This window comes from Schistocerca cancellata, chromosome 10 (assembly GCF_023864275.1).
Source record: "Schistocerca cancellata isolate TAMUIC-IGC-003103 chromosome 10, iqSchCanc2.1, whole genome shotgun sequence".
NCBI lineage: Eukaryota > Metazoa > Arthropoda > Insecta > Orthoptera > Acrididae > Schistocerca > Schistocerca cancellata.
Genome location: NC_064635.1, coordinates 105,056,823 through 105,069,142, shown reverse-complemented (window position 1 = coordinate 105,069,142; position 12,320 = coordinate 105,056,823). Strand labels below are relative to the sequence as shown.

At 45.1% G+C, this 12,320-nt stretch overlaps 1 protein-coding gene across 3 annotated transcripts in view; it reads left to right on the top strand.

Moving 5' to 3' along the window:
- LOC126106668 (mediator of RNA polymerase II transcription subunit 1-like) overlaps positions 1 to 12,320 on the top strand; it is an 861,203-nt gene that overhangs the window by 336,891 nt on the left and 511,992 nt on the right. Inside the window, exon 1 of one of the 3 annotated variants that reach the window (XM_049913036.1) lies at positions 1,877 to 2,075. The exons of the other annotated variants lie outside the window; for them this stretch is intronic. The gene's annotated coding sequence lies outside the window, so the exon portion shown is untranslated. Of the gene's footprint in view, positions 1 to 1,876; positions 2,076 to 12,320 lie in introns of those variants that run through there. 3 annotated transcript variants of the gene reach the window in all.

Genomic DNA, 12,320 nt, shown 5'->3' with positions numbered 1-12,320 from the left:
GAAAGGAGGGTATAAGATGAACATCAACAAAAGCAAAACGAGGATAATGGAATGTAGTCGAATTAAGTCGGGTGACGCTGAGGGAATTAGATTAGGAAATGAGACACTTAAAGTAGTAAAGGAGTTTTGCTATTTGGGGAGCAAAGTAACTGATGATGGTCGAAGTAGAAAGGATATAAAATGTAGACTGGCAATGGCAAGGAAAGCGTTTCTGAAGAAGAGAAATTTGCTAACATCGAGTATAGATTTAAGTGTCAGGAAGTCTTTTGTGAAAGCATTTGTATGGAGTGTAGGCATATTTGGAAGTGAAATGTGGACGATGAATGGTTTGGACAAGAAGAGAATAGAAGCTTTCGAAATGTGGTGATACACAAGAATGCTGAAGATTATATGGGTAGATCACGTAGCTAATGAGAAGGTATTGAATAGAATTTGGGAGAAGAGGAGTGTTGTGTACATAGTTCCGCGTAGTAACAACTTTCCCACTAGAGCGCGCCCCGCTAAGCACAACAGCGCAGGCGCAGCGTTCGTCCGTCTCCGCACTACCAGATGGCGCTGTCTTAGAGACGGACCAAATTCTGCTTCCGCCGATCCGCGTATTAATATGTAATGCAGCCAATGAGATTGCTGCTAACGTAGAACCTTTTCTCCTCGCGGATCACAGTCGCGCAGTGATACCTGAACGCGCGAGGTATTATAACGAGTGTACAGACCTCCGATTAGTTTGCATTAGTCTGCACCTGTCTGTACCAGTCTATAGTCAAGTTTCAGTCTGCGCCTAATAAGATTATTATATTCCTGTACATAGCTACGAAGAGAAATGTATAGACACTTTGTCAAGTATCAGAGATATGTGAGAATAAGATTAACGTACCAAGACCAAAGGAACTTCAGATTGTCAAATGTAAACAGCATCCAGAATCAAGTTACGTAATGTCTATATTTTTTTTATTATTTTAATAAATGTGTGTGAAAATTAATCCAGTTGTGTTTAAAGTTGGTCACCGTCAATCTGCTACTCTAAGTGTGCAAGTGGCATTTCGTCTGACCTAACGGCAGAAGATAAATACGCCACGATAAGACCACGAGACATATTGTTGACACTCGCCTACTTCGTTAGAGCGACAAGTCAAATAATCTGACGGTGTGTATACCGAAGGTCTTACAGTACGAACACCACAAGGAGCTTGTGGCACAACTTGACTAGAAGAAGAGATCGGTTGGTAGGACATGTTCTGAGACATTGGAGGGCAGCATGGAGGGTAAAAATCGAAGAGGGAGACCAAGAGATGAATACACTAAGCAGATTCAGAGGGATGTAGGCTGCAGCAGGTTCTGGGAGATGAAGAAGCTTGCACAGGATAGAGTAGCATGGAAAGCTGCATCAAACCAGTCTCAGGACTGAAGACCACAACAACAACAACAACATTAGGGGTCCACAAGTTTTCAGATCATCCCCACGGCAGCATCCTCCAGTATGTGGTAACGGTACGGGGTCGTAAGCCAGAGCCAGTCGTTATTCCGCGGGCTCCCCCGCTGGTCTGTTCAAAACACACCTCCTCCACCGCCGTCTCATCGGAAGCTGGGCGGCAGCCTCTGCGCCGCCGGAGTTCTTTGCAGCGTCCCTGCTGGCCCGCGCGCTTCGCGATCCGCGGTCTCCTCTTCGTCTCCCAAGTGCACTGGACCGAGCCGCAGCCGCAGGGAGTCTGGATGCGGGAGAGCGTGATTCTGCGGCGTGGCCTAGGTAGGTAGGTAGTCGTTCAAGGTGTGTGGGGGGGAAGGGGGGGGCGGCAGGCAGAGGTGATGGAGGGCGGGAGGGGGGGGGGAGCACGGCGTGCCTCTCCGGCGGTGCGCGCGGCCAGTCGCTGCGTGGCGTCTCGCTGGCGTGGTCGCGCCGCCTCCCGTGTGCCCGTGTGTGTCCGCTCCGTGTGCGTCGTCTGTTCGGCTCGCCCAGTGCTTCTGTGTCACCGCTGCGACAGACAGTGCAGCCGCCTGCCCCAGCATACCAGGGTCCGGACCGCTGCGGGAGGGTCACCTATGAGGCAACCTGGACCCGCGTAGGAGAACACCAGCAGGTAAACACGGCCGCGCTGGCGCACGGCGCCGCCGCCGCCGCCGCCGCCGGGGCAGGCGTCGTGGTCTGCCCAATAGCTGAACCGTGGAGGAGTTTCACACGCGTGGCGGGAGTGTGACAGCGACTACTCTACATCCCGCCACCAGCCTATAGTGAAATCTTGATTAGGATGCCTTTTTTACATCTACATTAATACTCCGCAAGCCACCCAACGGTGTGTGGCGGAGGGCACTTTACGTGCCACTGTCATTACCTCCCTTTACTGTAGCAGTCGCGTATGGTTCGCGGGAAGAACGACTGCCGGAAAGCCTCCGTGTGCGCTCGAATCTCTCTAATTTTACATTCGTGATCTCCTCGGGAGGTATAAGTAGGGGGGAAGCAATATATTCGATACCTCATCCAGAAACGCACCCTCTCGAATCCTGGACAGCTAGCTACCCCTTAATGCAGAGCGCCTCTCTTGCAGAGTCTGCCACTTGAGTTTGCTAAACATCTCCGTAACGCTATCACGCTTACCAGATAACCCTCTGTCAATCCGACCTGGTACGGATCCCACACTGATGAGCAATACTCAAGTATAGCTAGAACGAGTGTTTCGTAAGCCACCTCCTTTGTTCGAAAATGGTTCAAATGGCTCTGAGCACTATGCGATTTAACTTCTGAGGTCATCAGTCGCCTAGAACTTAGAACTAATTAAACCTAACTAACCTAAGGACATCACACACGTCCATGCCCGAGGCAGGATTCGAATCTGCGACCGTAACAGTCGCTCGGTTCCAGACTGTAGCGCCTAGAACCGCTCGGCCACTTCGGCCGGCACAGCACTATCTACTACGTCTTTTATATATATTGCGAATTGTGCAAAGCAATGGTCCCATTACACTCCCCTGTGGCACGCCAGAGGTTACTTGAACGTCTGTAGACGTCTCTCCATTGAGAACAACATGCTGTGTCCTGTTTGCTAAAAACTCTTCAATCCAGCCACGCAGCTGGTCTGATATTCCGTAGGCTCTTACTTTGTTTATCAGGCGACAGTGTGGAACTCTATCGAACGCCTTCCGGAAGTCAAGGAAAATGGCATCTACCTGGGAGGCTGTATCTAATATTTTCTGGGTCTCATGAACAAATAAAGCGAGTTGCGTCTCACTCGATCGCTGTTTCCGGAATCCATGTTCATTCCTACAGAGTAGATTGTGGGTTTCCAGAAATGACATGATACGCGAGCAAAAAACATGTTCTAAAATTCTACAACAGATCGATGTCAGAGATATAGGCCTATAGTTTTGCGCATCTGCTAGACGCCCTTCTTGAAAACTGGAACTACCTGTGCTCTTTTCCAATCATTTGGAACCTTCCGTTCCTCTAGACACTTGCGGTACACGGCTGTTACAAGGGGGGCAAGTTCTTTCGCGTACTCTGTGTATAATCAAATTGGTATTCCGTCAGGCCCAGTGCACTTTCCTCTGTTGAGTGAAAACACACTGAAAGTATGAACGATAAATAGTTTGGACAAGAAGAGAATAGACGCTTTCGAAATGTGGTGCTACAGAAGAATGCTGAAGATTAGATGGGTAGATCATATAACTAATGACGAGGTATTGAATAGAATTGGGGAGAACAGAAATTTGTGCCACAACTTGACCAGAGGAAGGGATCGGTTGGTTGGACATGCATCAAGGGATCACCAATTTAGTATTGGAGGGCAGCATGGAGGGTAAAAATCGTAGAGGGAGACCGAGAGATGAATACACTAAGCAGATTCAGAAGGGCGTAGGTTGCAGTAGTGCTGGGAAATGAAAAAGCTTGCACAGGATAGAGTAGCATGGATAGCTGCATCAAACCAGTCTCTGGGCTGGAGACCACAACAGCAACAACAACGGAACTATGAATAACGTGTTTTATGAAGAACACGATGCATTTTGGACACTGTGCGTCCATAATCAGGTGTGATTTGTCTTGAAATGGTTCAAATGGTTCTAAGCACTACGGGACTTAACATCTGAGGTCATCAGTCCCCTAGACTTAGAACTACGTAAACCTAACTAACCGAAGGACATCACACACGTCCATGCGCAAGGCAGGATTCGAACCTGCGACTGTAGCAGGAACGCGGTTCCGAACTGAAGCACCTACAACCGCTCGGCTATCGCGGCCGGGATTTGTCTTGATATATGGTCTATTTTTTGTCTTGAATGAGGTGAAATGCATATTCTTGTCATGAAAACTTTTGTGTTAGGTTATGAATTTCGTAAGTCAAACGCGGAAAATTGTGCAAAATAGTGGAAAAGATGAACAGTGTAAACTTACCACACCGTCCAAGAAAAGCGATTTTAACGTTTTTAGCACCATCATACATCTTTCGAAAATGGTTCAAATGGCTCTGAGCACTATGGGACTTAACATCTGAGCTCATCAGTTCCCTAGAACTTCTTAAACCTGACTAACCTAAGGACATCACTCACATCCCTGTCCGAGGCAGGATTCGAGCCTGCGAACGTAGCGGTCGCGCGGTTCCACATACAGTCTTTTCTCCATCCTTTTCGTACATATCACTTGACTCAAGAGACACGTTTGTAAACAATTCACAGATGCCTTTGTATATAGTGTGATCAAAGATGAATTTATTCGTAGTGCTAAATATAAAATTACTAAACAATTGACATTTGCAGGCAATAACTGTAGGATAGGTCTTGAAAACTGCTGAAATAACTGTGCCTTGCGAAATCTGTTTGCTCATTTGGCACAGAAGCGGAAACTGGAGATATACCTCCATAAAGTCAAAAAACCAGAATCTATGTTAAATGAACATACAGATTTGCCAAGCCACAGTGTTCCGGCGTAACGTCAAGCGCCAGCACTCCGGGCTGGAACTTCACAGCAGAGAGGGCTGTGAGACGACGCCAGCCAGTAGTACGTTGATTGTGACGACATCAAGACAGCAGCGGCCCCTATGCGAAGGGAGTATAAGCGCTCTCCGCCTACCCGCGGTCGCACTAGAATACGAGCCGTCGTCCAAACGCTTTAGCCACAACTTATGAACTTTTGTACGAGGTGCATTCAAGTTCTGAGGCCTCCGATTTTTTTTCTAATTAACTACTCACCCGAAATCTATGAAACTGGCGTTACTTCTCGACGTAATCGCCCTGCAGACGTACATATTTTTCACAACGCTGGCGCCATTATTCCATGGCAGCGGCGAAGGCTTCTTTAGGACTCTGTTTTGACCACTGGAAAATCGATGAGGCAATAGCAGCACGGCTGGTGAATGTGCGGCCACGGAGAGTGTCTTTCGTTGTTGGAAAAAGCCAAAAGTCACTAGGAGCCAGGTCAGGTGAGTAGGGAGCATGAGGAATCACTTCAAAGTTGTTATCACGAAGAAACTGTTGCGTAACGTTAGCTTGATATGCGGGTGCGTTGTCTTGGTGAAACAGCACACGCGCAGTCCTTCCCGGACTCTTTTGTTGCAGTGCAGGAAGGAATTAGTTCTTCAAAACATTTTTGTAGGATGCACCTGTTACCGTAGTGCCCTTTCGAACGCAATGGGTAAGGATTACGCCCTCGCTGTCCCAGAACATGGACACTATCATTTTTTCAGCACTGGCGGTTTCCCGAAATTTTTTTGGTGGCGGTGAATCTGTGTGCTTCCATTGAGCTGACTGGCGCTTTGTTTCTGGATTGAGAAGTGGCATCCACGTCTCATCCATTGTCACAACCGACGAAAAGAAAGTCCCATTCGTGCTGTCGTTGCGCGTCAACATTGCTCGGCAACGTGCCACACGGGCAGCCGTGTGGTCGTCCGTCAGCATTCGTGGCACCCACCTGGATGACACTTTTCGCATTTTCAGGTCGTCATGCAGGATTGTGTGCACAGAACCCACAGAAATGCCAACTCTGGAGGCGATCTGTTCAACAGTCATTCGGCGATCCCCCAAAACAATTCTCTCCACTTTCTCGATCATGTCGTCAGACCGGCTTGTGCGAGCCCGAGGTTGTTTCGGTTTGTTGTCACACGATGTTCTGCCTTCATTAAACCGTCGCACCCACGAACGCACTTTCGACACATCCATAACTCCATCACCACATGTCTCCTTCAACTGTCGATGAATTTCAATTGGTTTCACACCACGCAAATTCAGAAAACGAATGATTGCACGCTGTTCAAGTAAGGAAAACGTCGCCATTTTAAGTATTTAAAGCAGTTCTCATTCTCGCCGCTGGCGGTAAAATTCCATCTGCCGTACGGTGCTGCCACATCTGGGACGTATTGACAATGAACGCGGCCTCATTTTAAAACAATGCGCATGTTTCTATCTCTTTCCAGTCCGGAGAAAAAAAATCGGAGGCCTTAGAAGTAGGACACTGATTATGTGCATGTTGCCCGTTGCTTGCGACACCTCTCTGTGAAAACGCAAAATTAAATATTGTCAATTTAACTTACTGTAATAAATTGCTTGAATTGTTGTCTAGCTATCCGATTGCGGTAATGAAACCAACGTGTACCTAGGTTTCAGCCCAAATAATTGAGCCTTCTTCATAATTTGTCTAAGAGGGCATGGTCTAGAAATAAAACTAAAACAGCCTGAATAGGCGTAGTCACATTTTCAAAGTGCGGTACATTAGTACTTATTCAACACCAAGACTTAAGCTCTGGCGTGCGCCTCGTCTCCATAGACGCCGTGCGGTGGGCCTCGGAAGCTCACGTGAAACTAAGTAGGACTAGATGACGCACTGCAAATCAACATGGCGGGGAACATTGCGCCCATGGAGCTAAGAATAATGGGAGATGGCGCTACGTATCCCAGCCGTACTACGTTTTGAAGCCATGGGGGCGTGGCTCGCTGCCATGACACTCTGACCAAAACATTGCCAGTGTGCTATAGCGCTGCGTGTATTACAGTCGCTAATTGCACCATATAGGCATGTAACGTCATCAGATTGGTTGTTTCAAAGTTTTTGTTTAAAATAAAATCTCGTAAAGGCGAAATTCCGCGTTTCTTCTGATTCAAAATATCGCAAACTAAATAATAGAAACTGAAAACTAAGTTAGCTATACCCTCCCTCCAGAGCCCCATAAATACATCTTGTTTGTAATACGTACTGGGACATTTCAGTGACACTACTGGGAAACACTGTTCATTACCACCAATATTTACTGAAATACGGTACATAGAATGACAAATCTACACAGTGTCCTGTTTAGGCCTATACTTTACGCCAGTTAATGTAGTGTTAGCTTTTAATTTGGTACATGATGAAGACAAAGTGTTACTCAACACTTCGATTATCGACGATACTTACGTATTATACTGAAACGTGAACTTGAAAACTAAGAATTTAATTCTTTGAATTAACATACCTTTTGCAAAGGTATTGGGTGTGTAGGGAAAACTAATGGTACAGCATTTTCTCGGAGCCTTACTGTTGAAAGGGAAGTTCGGTCTATGTCCTCTTCTCGGAAATGCTGAGAACATATAGTGCTCCATTTAGACGCACGCCAATTCTTCCTCCTCGCGGCATTCTCACACAGAGCTTTCCGACTTTCATTTTTAGGAAATCTAAAATCATACAGGAGAAAAACACGCTATAGTACAAGTACCGATGTAGCACACGTTCATTCACAATGAAGTTGTAAAATCACACTTAACGAGACAACTTACACATGAAATGTTATTCCCTTCGATTTCGCATCACAATCAGAACAATTCGTACATCCGAACACCACACAAGTCACCATAATAGCGCAAAATCCTTCCAAAAGCGAGCGACAAGCCTATGCACACAAGCTTCCGAACACCACACAAGTCACCATAATAGCGCAAAATCCTTCCAAAAGCGAGCGACAAGCCTATGCACACAAGCTTACAGCAGCAATGTTTTGGTCGGATTGAGATGGCTACCCTCGGCTTCACATAGCTTCACAGCTGTGACGTCACGGCATCTCCCTCTATTCTTACCTCCATGATTGCGCCTGTCTAACAGAGACCAACGCAGTTATATCTTAAAACAAATAACTTATAGAAAGGTTGAAACTCTGAAACATAAAGCCTCTGCACCAGGTTATGACTAAAATGTAACAAGCTATGCATGGATTCATGTGAGTGCGAACACACTACCCAGACATACACTGTTAGAATATATCGGCCCTTTCACAACGAGTGCTGCATAACGCAACCATCGTTATTAATGAAAGATGACATAGGACATAAAACAGCGAAACTCTTATTTCAGTAATTTTAAAGACCTGTTCTAAAGTTATATCCTGCATATGACAATTGTTTAGTAATTGTATCTTTAGCACTACGAATAAATTCATCTTTGATCACACCATATACAAAAGGATCTGTGAATTGTTTACAAACATGTGTATGCAAATGTGCCTCTTGAATGAATTGATACGTACGAAAAGGATGGAGAAAACACTGTATGATTGTGCTAAAATGTTAAAAAGGCATTTGTTGGATTATGTTCTAAGTTAACACTGTTCACCTTTTCCACTATTTCGCACATATTTTCCGCATTTGACTTACGAAATTCATAACCTAACATCGAACCTTTCCATGACAGGAATATGCATTTCACCTCATTCAAGAGAAAAAAAATAAAGCACGTATTTAGACAAATCACACCTGATGATGGACACGCAGGGTCCGAAATGCATCGTGTACTTAATAAAACACGTTAAGTTTTTTAATTCATACTTTCAGTGTATTGATTAGGGTGACCAACTTATATTCAGCACGAGGCCTAGGTTAGGATGCAACGTGAGTGTTCGGTTGTGACGGAGTCAACAAATGTGAATGCGAAATAAAGGTTTCGTAAAGACCAGGACTATAATTCACCTCGGTATATGCATTCGCTCCATATTTAACACCGTTTATCAAAACTAAGAAGTGTAAGGTGAATTCAGGCAACCTGTATTGGATAGTAGACAAGCATTTGACGAGTTTCTTGCTCTATATGATATACGCGATGGTACGTGTATAAACTACGATGAATGCAGGGGGTTGGATGGAGGGGAACTGAAGTACGTAAGTTTTACCGTACTCGTTCTCATTGATATTGATAACAAAGGAAACCGATATGAGTTGGTGATCATCAGAAAATTTTACGAACAATACCCTCTAGATTCCTAAATAAAAGTCTTCATTTATTACGACATTTCGGCAGGCGCCATCTTGAGACAACAAAAAACAAGGAGCAGTGTCAGTATTAAAATCAGTAAAGCATTGACATTGTATCCTTCTTACTGTTGTGACCTTCAGTCAGAAAACTGGTTTGACGCAGCTCTCCATATTAGTCCATTCTGTGTATCTTTCCTCGTCTCTGCGTAACCAGTGCAACCTACATCCAATTGAATCTGCCTGCTGTTTTTAGGACTTGGTTCCCCATGATTCCGAGGCAAACGCTGGACTCGTCGTCCGCGTCAGGAAGTACGGTACAAAAACAGTTAAAACACACAACGAAGTTTACACGATTCACAATCAGGAGTTGCTCACAATTTCTTTCTCCCTTGGGTAACTGACAGCTGCGGTGACAAGAAGGGCCTCTGTTCGCAAAGATAAATAAAATAAATTTGCCAAGTTCTGACTGCCGTGAACAACGTACTGGACGGAGTTAACACCTACAAGAGTAAGAGTTTCAGTTTACTCATTTTGAGCCACGAGATACATTAGAGAGGATAAAATTCGTTGCCAAATTCGCTAATAATAACCTTTGTTCTTGGTAACCGGTTCCACCAATAAATGTAACCATCTTTAGATCTCGAGGGACAGCTTACTGCATATTTCTTAAACTAGCAATAAAAGTGTTTTGCTCACGAAATGGCAAGTAGGTAACAGATGCCGATGCAGTCTTCCAGTCTGCTACGCACCTGCCAAATCACTAGAAAGAGCGCTTTTATTGCTATTTTAGGAAACATGCAATAACCTGTCCGTCGAGATCTGAAGATGGTAACATTGATCACCGAACCCGGCTATCGAGAATAAAGGTTATCATTAGCGAACTTGGCAACGAAGAGTTTACCTTCTGTAACGTAAAACGAAGAGTGTGTTCAAGCCTTGGTCTCGCTCAACAGTTCCCACGCCCCCACTCCAAACTTGCCTCCACTATCAAACTGATGATTTCTTAATGTCTCTACATATGTCCTATCAACCGATTCCGTTTTCTAGTCAAGTTGTGCGCGCTAGTAAGATACTGCATCGCGAACAGAATATTATTCAAGTGCGTGAAATCCCTATTAAATAGAGCTAATATGGATATTCAACTCATACAAAGCAAGGCAGCACGAGTGACCACGGGTGTGTCTGAGCTACGGCAGGGCGTCGCTGAGATACTCAAAAACCTGACCTGGCTGACACTGGAAGACGCAGAACATCCCGTAAAAGGCTGCGTACAAAATTTCGAGAACAAGAGCTAAGTGAGAGGTCTAGGGAGAGACTGCAGTCCCTTGCGTATAGCTCCCGTAAGGACCACATACTAACAAGGGAACCTCCCCATAGCACCCCCCTCAGATTTAGTTATAAGCTGGCACAGTGGATAGGCCTGAGCCGGCCGCGGTGGTCTAGCGATTCTGGCGCTGCAGTCCGGAACCGCGGGACTGCTACGGTCGCAGGTTCGAATCCTGCCTCGGGCATGGGTGTGTGTGATGTCCTTAGGTTAGTTAGGTTTAAGTAGTTCTAAGTTCTAGGGGACTTATGACCTAAGATGTTGAGTCCCATAGTGCTCAGAGCCATTTGAGTGGATAGGCCTTGAAAAACTGAACACACATCAATCGAGAAAACAGGAAGAAGTTGTGTGGAACTATGAAAAAATAAGCAAAATATACCGACTGAGTAGTCCATGCGCAAGATATGCAGCATCATGGGTAGTGTGAACGCAGGTGCGCCGTGGTCCCATGGTTAGCGTGAGCAGCTGCGGAACGAGAGTTCCTTGGTTCAAGTCTTCTCTCGAGTGAAAAGTTTAATTTTTTGTTTTCAGACAATTATCAAAGTTCAGGTACTCACACATAATCAACTTTGCTCTCCAAAATTCCAGGACATGTTCAGATTTCCTTGGACATATGCAGGATTTGACGGTCTACACAAGGAAAAATTTGAAAACGTTAAAAACATATGTTTTGACAGAGCACAGGGAAAACTGTGCGACTGTGAAACTGTTGCATTTATTTGTTGCAGTTTATGTGACAAACTCTTATGTTTTCATCACTTTTTTGGGAGTTATTATCACATCCACAAGAAATCCTAAATCGGGCAAAGTAGAAGAATCTTTTTACCCATTCGCCAAGTGTACAAGTTAGGTGGGTCGACAACATATTCCTGTCATGTGAAGCACATGCCGTCACCAGTGTCGTATAGAATATATCAGACGTGTTTTCCTGTGGAGGAATCGGTTGACCTATGACCTTGCGATCAAATGTTTTTGGTTCTCATTGGAGAGGCACGTCCTTTCGTCTACCAATCGCACGGTTTTGCGGTGCGGTCGCAAAACACAGACACTAAACTTATTACAGTGAACAGAGACGTCAATGAACGAACGAACAGATCATAACTTTGCGAAAATAAAGACATTAAAATTTTCATTCGAGGGAAGACTTGAACCAAGGTCCTCTCGTTCCGCATGTGCTCACGCTAACCACGGGACCACGGCACTCCTGAGCTTACATTATCAATGATGTTGCCTATCTTGCGCATGGACTACTCAGTTTGTATATTTTGCTTATTTTTTTCATACTTCCACACAACTTCTTCCTGTTTTCTCGATTGATCTGTGTTCAGTTTTTCAAGGCCTATCCACTGTGCCAGCTTATAACTAAATCTGAGGGGGGTGCGATGGGGAGGTTCCCTTGTTAGTAGGAGAGCGTGCAGAGAAGCGTTTAAGCAGTCTTTTTTTTCCCGCTCCATAACAGACTGTGAACGTGAAGAAACCTAACTACGTGCTACAACGGGGAGTACCCTCTGCCACACATTTCGCGCTGATTTGCAGAGAACAGATCTAACTATATTCTGTCACGGTATCGTGTACCGTTACTATTACACTCTTGTCATGTAATTCACGGTGGTTTGTAAAATATGGATGTCTATCTAGTCACAGAACAAAACGCAAAAACTTTGTATCCATTTACTACAATATCAGTGAGTCACAACTGAAGTGAATGAAATCTTATTGCGTTCTACGCTGAAGCGCCAAAGAAACTGGTACAGGCATGCGTATTCAAATACAGAGATATGTAAACAGGCAGAATACGGCG